The sequence below is a fragment of the Kogia breviceps genome, chromosome 5 (assembly GCF_026419965.1).
Source record: "Kogia breviceps isolate mKogBre1 chromosome 5, mKogBre1 haplotype 1, whole genome shotgun sequence".
Lineage (NCBI taxonomy): Eukaryota > Metazoa > Chordata > Mammalia > Artiodactyla > Physeteridae > Kogia > Kogia breviceps.
In genome coordinates this window covers 6,196,142-6,203,916 of record NC_081314.1, presented here as the reverse complement: position 1 = coordinate 6,203,916, position 7,775 = coordinate 6,196,142, and positions in this window count along the sequence as shown.

Below are 7,775 nucleotides of genomic sequence, written 5' to 3'. Positions count from 1 at the left end.
GGCGAGTGGGGGCTACTCTTCGTTGTGGTGCGCGGGCTTCTCATTGTGGTGGCTTCTCTTGTTACGGAGCACAGGCTCTAGGTGCACAGGCTTCAGTAGTTGTGGCGCAAGGGCTTCACTAGTTGTGGCTTGCAGGCTCTAGAGCGCCAGCTCAGTAGTTGTGGCGCACAGGCTTAGTTGCTCCACAGCATGTGGGATCTTCCTGGACCAGGACTTGAACCCGTGTCCCCTGCATTGGCAGGTGGATTCTTAACCACTGCACCACCAGGGAAGTCCCTACAATGTACTTTAAAAGTCGTTTGTTCCAGAGATCTGATCCAAGAATATCTGCTATAAAACTCTTATCAAGTGATCTTATGTTTGAACACCACTGGGGCAGAGAATCTGCTCTGTGTTAAAACAGTCTGTACATATACACACAATTGAAATTCATATCAGACAAGTGAATGATCTCCATAATATGTAAAGAGCTATTATACATCACTAAGAAAAATACCAACAGTCCAATAAAACAATGGGCAAAAGATGTAGAAAGAAAAAGAAATATAAATGATTCTTAAATATAAAAAGAGATAGAAGATATACTTAACCTTGCTCAGCGTAAGGGAAATACAAATCAAAACTACACTGAGATACAACTTTTCAAATATTTCATATATTACTGGTATGAGTATAAATTGGTACAATCCCAATAGAGGGTAATTTAGTAATTAAAGTAACAAATGCATACATATGATTTTAGCTGCTGTTTCAACTTTAGGAATCTTCACACATGCAAAATGATCTATGTATATGGTTAGTCACTGCAGCATTGTTTGTGCTAACAAAAGATGTGGAAACAATCTAAATACCCATCAACAGCAATCAGGTTAAATAAACTGTAGTATATCCATGCAATGGAGGACCATGCAGCTTAAGTACTACTACTACTAATAATAAAGCAGCTCTTAATGTCCATAATAGAAAGTGCTCCAAACTATATTATTAAGGAGAAAAGCAAGGTACCCTCAGTGACCTAGAAATAGAAGAGAACTTCCTCAACTTGATGGTGAACAACTGAGAAAAACCCTACACCTAACATTATACTTAGTGGTGAGAAATGTGAAGGTTTCCCACTAATATCAGGAACGAGACAAGGATGTCCCCTCTTACCACTGCTTTTCAACATCATATTGGAAGTCCTAGCTAGTGCAATAAGATGATATCAGGAAATAAGACATATACAGATTGGGAAAGAAGGAATAAAACTGTCATTGTTTGCAGATGATGATCTGAAGGAATTGACAAAAGAATATGACAAGGTTGCAGAACACAAGGTTAATATACAAAAGTTGGTCACTTTTCTATATACCACCAATGAACAAGTAGAATTTGAATTTTAAAACACATTACCATTTACATTAGCACCACCAAAAGTGAAATTCTTAGGTATAAACCTAACGAAATATGTGTAAGATCTATATGAGGAAAACTACAAAATTCTGATGAAAGATATCAAAGAAGAACTAAATAAATAGATATTCCATGTTTACACATAGCAAGATTAAATATTGTCAAAATCTCAGTCCTTCTTACTTGATCTATACATTCAATACAATCCCAATCAAAATCCCAGCAAGTTACTTTGTGGATACTGGCAAACTGGTTATAAAGTGGAGAGGCAAAAAGCCCATATAGCAAACTTAGTATTAAAAGATAAGAACAAAGTTGAAGGACTGATACTGCCTGACTTTAAGACTTACTATAAAGCTACAATAATCAAGACAGTGTGGTTTCAGCAAAAGAATAGGCCAACAGATCAATGGAGCAGAATAAAGAAATAGACCTACATAAACATAGTCGAATTATCTTTGACAAAAGGGCAAAAGCACTACAATGGAAACGAATATGGTCCAAATAATGCTGGAACAATTGCACATTCATATGCAAAAGAAAAAAAAGATTCTAGACACAGACCTTATTTCCTTCACAAACATTAACTCAAAATAGATCATGGACCTAAATTTAAAAGACACAAAACTATAAAACTTCTAGAATATAACATAGGAGAAAATCTGGACAACGTTCGGTCTGGCAAAGACTTTTTAGTTATAACACCAAAGGCACAATCCTTTGTGCCTTGATAAGCTGAATTAAAACTAAAAATTTCTGCCCTGTGGAAGACACTGTCAAGAGAATGGAAACATAAGCCAAAGACTGGGAGAAAATATCAAAAGGCCTATCTAATAAAGAATTGTCATTCAAAATATGTAAAGAACTCTTAAAACTAAACAATAAGAAAACAAACAACCCAATTAATAAAGGACCAAAGACCTTAACAGATACTGCACCAGAAGATATACAGATGGCAGATAGGCCTATGAAAAAAGATGTTCCACATCATCTGTCATCAGAGAAACGCAAATTAAAACAATGAGATACCACTACACTCCTATCAGAATGGTCAAAGTCTAGAACATTGACAACACCAAACGCTGGTGAGCATTTGGAGCAAGAGGAATTTTCATTCATTCCTGGTGGGAATACAAAATGATATATATACACTTTGGAAGACAGTTCGGCAATTTCTTACAAAACTAAATGTACTCTTACCATATGATCCAGCAATTGCTCTCCTTAGTATTGACCCAGAGGAACTGAAAACGTATGTCCACACAAAAACCAGCACACGGATGTTTATTGCAGTTTTATTCATAATTGCCAAAACTTAGAAGCAACCCAGATGTCTTTCAGTAGGTGAATGGATAAGTAATTTTGATATATCCAGACCACTGACTATTACTTAGCACTAAAAAGAAATGAGCTATTGAGCCATGAAAAGACATGGAGGAAACTTAAACGTATTTTACAAAATGAAAGAAGCCAATCTGAAAAGTCTGTGTGAATCTGCTACATGACATTCTGGTAAAGGCGAAACTATGAAGACAGCAGAAAGATTAGTGGTTGCCAGGGGTTGGAGGAAGGGAGGTATGAATAGGTAGGGCACGGAGGAATTTTAGAGCACTGAACTTATTCTGTATAATACTACAATTGTGGATACATGTTATTACACATTTGTCCAAAATCCTAGAATGTACAACACCAAGAGTGAACCTGAATGTAAACTGTGGACTTTGGGTGATAATAATGTGTCAGTGTAGGCTCATCGACTGTAACAAATTACTAATGTGGTGAAGGATATTGATGGTGGGGAGGTTGTGTGTGTGGCGGGGGGAGTGGGGACAAAGCGTGTAAGGGAACTCTCTGTACTTTCTGTTCAGTTTTGCTGTGAACCTAGAATTGCTCTAAGACATAAAGATTATTCATTTTTTAAAAAGCAAGGTATCACTTGTGCACTTGAAAGGAAGGTGTATTCTGCTGCTTTGGGTTTGAATATACTATGCATATCTACTAAGTCCATTTGGTTTAATGTGTCATTTAAGGCCAGCATTTCCTTATTGATTTTCTGTCTGGATGATCTGTTCATTGATGTAAGTCGGGTGTTAAATTCCCCTACTATTATTGTATAATAGTACAATATTTCTCCCTTTATGTATATTAATATTTGCTTCATGTATTTAGGTGCTCCTATGTTGGGTGCATATATATTTACAATTGTCGTATCTTCTTGGATTGATTTCTTAATCATTATGTAATGTTCTTCTTTGTCTCTTATTACAGTCTTTGTTTTCTTTTTTGTTTTTTTTTGTTTTGGCAGTGCTGCAAGGCATGTGGGATCTTAGTTCCCTGACCAGGGATCAAACCCAAGCCACCTGCATTGGAAGTGTGGTATCTTAACCACTGGACTGCCAGGGAAGTGCCCAGTCTTTGTTTTAAAGTCTATTTTGTCTACTTATTGCTACCCTGGCTTTCTTTTAGCTTCCATTTACATGGAATACTTTATTCCATCCCTTCACTTTCAGTTTGTGTGTGCCTTTAGATCTGAAGTGAGTCTCTTGTAGACAGCATATATGTGGGTCTATGTCTTTTGATTGGAGCATTTAGTCCACTTACATTTAAAGTAATTATTGATATGTATGTACTTATTGCCATTTTGTTCATTGTTTTTGTGTTATTTTGTAGTTTTTTTTTTTCTTGGTTCCTTCTTTTGTTCTCTTTGTGATTTGATGACTATCTTTAGTGTTATGTTTGCATTTCTTTTTTCTGTGGGTATAGATTTATAGGTAGATAGATTTTATAGATTTTTGGTTTGTGGTTACTGTGTGAGGTTTATATATAGCTATATATATGTATTTTATTTATATAAAATATGATTATTTTAAGTTGCTGATCTAAGTTCAAACCCATTTTAACAACCCTGCATTTTTACTCCCCCCTGCCAACCTACATTTACTGGTTTGGACATAATATTTTACATTATTTTGTTTTGTGTATCCCTTAACTGCTTATTGTGGATATAGATGATTTTACTATTTTTTTCTTTTAACCTTCCTACTAGCTTTTTATGTGGTTGATTTACTACTTTTACTGTATATTTGCTCTTTTCCTTTTGTAATTTTCATCTTTCTGGTTGTGACCTTTTATTTTTTGCTTAGAAAAGACCTTATAACATTTCTTTTTTTTTTTTGTAATGTTTATTTGGCTGTGCCGGGATCTTTTAGTTGCAGCATTTGGGCTCTTAGTTGTGGCATGCAGGCTCTTAGTTGCGGCATGTGGACTCTTTAGTTGAGGCATGTGGACTCTTTAGTTGTGGCATGTGAACTCTTAGTTGTGGGATTTAGTTCCCTGACCAGTGATCGAACCCGGGTCCCCTGCATTGGGAGTGTGGAGTCTTAACCGCTGGACCACCAGGGAAGTCCCCCGCTTTAACATTTCTTATAAAGCTGATTTGGTGGTGCTGAACTCTTTTAGCTTTTGCTTGTCTATAAAATTTTGATCTCTCCATCAAATCTGAATGAAAGCTTTGTCAGGTAGAGTATTCTTGGTTGTAGGATTTTTCCTTTTATCACTTTAAATATATTGTGCCACTCCTCTCTGGCCTGCAGAGTTTCTGCTAAAAAGTCAGCTCATAGACTTATGGAAGTTCCCTTGTATGTAACTTGTTACTTTTCCCTTGCTGCTTTTAATATTCTCCCTTTATCTTTAATTTTTGCCATTTTAATTACAATGTATCTTGGTGTAGTCCTCTTTGGGTTGGTCTTCTTTGAGACTCTCTGTGCTTCCTGTACCTAGGTGTCTGTTTCCTTTCCTAGGTTAGGGATGTTTTCAGCTATTATGTCTTCAAATACATTCTCAGGCCCTTTTTCTCTCTCTTTTCTCCTTCTGGGATCCCTATAATAAGAATGTTAGTATGCTTGATATTGTCCCAGAGGTCTTCTAATGTGTCCTCATTTCTTTTTACTTTTTCTTTTTTCTGTTCAGCTTCAGTGATTTCCACTCTTCTGTCTTCTACCTCACTGATCATTCCTCTGTATTACCTAACCTACTGTTGATTCCTTCTAGTGTATTTTTTATTTCAGTTATTGTATTATTCAGCTCCGTTTGATTCTTCTATCTTTTAACTCTGTTAGACTTCTTGCTGTGTTCATCCATTCTTCTCCTGAGTTCTTTGAGCACTTCTACAGTCATTACCTTGAACTGTTTATCAGGTAAGTTGCCTATCTCCACTTCATTTAGTCCTTCTTCTGCGGTTTTTATCTTGTTCTTTCATTCAAAATATTTTGCTCTGTCACCCCATTTTGCCTAATTTGCTGTTTTTATTTCTATATATTTGGTAGGTCGGTTACCCTTCCTGACCTTGGAGAAGCCGCCTTTTGTAGGAGATACCCTATATGTCCCAGCAGCACACTTCCCCCCACCGGGCACCAACACTATATGCTCTAGGGGTGCCCCGCATTTAGGCTGTGTGGGTCCTTCTGTTGTTGCAGGCTGACTGCTGTGGACAGTCTGGTAGCTGTGGCTTGGACCCCAGTCCAGCTGGTTGCCAAGCCCTGCCCTATACGGAGCCTGCTGGCTGCTGCTGGGCGGGACTGGATCCTGGAGCAGCTGGCTGAGGAGCTGTGGTGGTCCTGGGGCTGGCGCCCACTCACTAGGGGGTGAGGTCAGGTCCTGGGGCTGGTGCCAGCCCATTGGTGCGTGGAGCTAGGTCCAGGGTCTCTGGCTTCAGGGCCCTGGGGGCTGGGGGCTAGTGACAGTGCAGGTATGCAGGGCCAGGCCCTGGGCCCTCTGGCGGACAGGGCCAGGCCCTAGGGCAGCTGTGTGCTCAGAGGGTCTTAGGTTAGCAGGCCCGTGGTGGGTGGGGCTGTGTTCCCGCCGGGCCAGCCGCATGGCCCGAGGCGTGCCAGTGTCAGCGCTCACAGGCTGGTGCGTGGGGCTGGGCCCAGTGCTAATAAGCTAGAGGGAGGATTCCCAAATGATGCCTGCAGCCCCAGTGTCCTCGTGGCATAACGAGCTCCCCCAAAAAGGCTGCCACTAGCGTCTTTGTCCTCAGGGCCAGTCCCAGCTGCTTTCGGCCCCTTCCAGGAGGCTCTCCAGTGTCAGCAGGGGGATCTGACTCTGGCTCCTTCCAAATTGCTGCTTCTTTACCAGGGCCCCTGAGTGTGTGAGATTTGGGGTGGAGTCTATTTCCCACAGCCCTGGCTGTCCTCAGTATAAGTCCTGCTGGCCTTCAAAGCCAAATGTTCTGGGGGCTTGTCTCCCTGGTGCAGGACCCCCCGGCTAGGGAGCCCAATGTGGGGCTCAGACCACTGGCTCTTTGGGGAGAAACTCTGCAATTTTAATTATCCTCCCATTCGTGGGTCTCCCACCCAGTGGTATGGGTCTCGGCTGTACCATGTCTCCACCCCCTCGTACCTGTCTCACTGTGGTTCCTTCTTTATATTTTTAGTTATAGAAGATCTTTTCTGCTGGTCTTTAGGTTTTTCTCATCCACAGTTTCTCTGTGAATAGTTGTAATTTAGGTGTGCCCACGGGAGGAAGTGAGCTCGGGGGCTTCCTACTCCAGCAGCTTGGCCACTGCCTCGCAAGGTACCACTTAACGAGATGTGTAGGATGTTTCCATTTGCATACAGATGGGGGGTGTCATATATACATGAAATGGTTACCTGTGGAAAGCAGGACAGGGCTTGGAAAAGGTTTTTCACCATAGACCTTTTTATACTTATTTTGAACCCTTAAAAAAAATCACCTATTCAAAAATTAAGTAAAATAATTAAAAGCACATTTACAATAATACTAAATAGCCTACACTCTATCCCTTTCTTACAGTCAGTTTTTAAAAATCCATTTCAGTATTGAAATACTGCTCCAAATACTTAACTCTTTTCATAATTTTTTTTTAACTGAGACAATTACACAATGGTCTATTTATTTTAACCCTGAAAGTCTGGACTCCATTTTCAGTCTTCTTGAAACCAACAAAAATATAAAGAAAATCCTATAAAATCTCCAAAAGAGAAAAATCAAATCTTAAACGAATGTGGATTCCTGTATTAACCTCTGCCTTCCTTTTTGTCTTATTTAAACTTCACCTTAAACGTCAGCCATTCGTCTTGATTATTTATCTGCCGTTTAAGGCCTTAACCTTTAAGCCTACAATCCAGAAGATTCTGTGGGCAGGGAACATATTGTGCTGTCTGTGTCACCGGTGTGTCAGAAACACCCAGCTGTCCTTACTAGCTGAGCATATTCCTGGAGAACTGCAGGGCCTCTGTTCCTCTGAAACATTGTTCTCCTGACCTCAAAAAGCACCTAGACACCTTTTCTAGACAAGTTCTATGTCTTTCAGAACCTATTTGTCTAGGAGGTCTGTTGATCAAATTTCTAGAACCAGTATC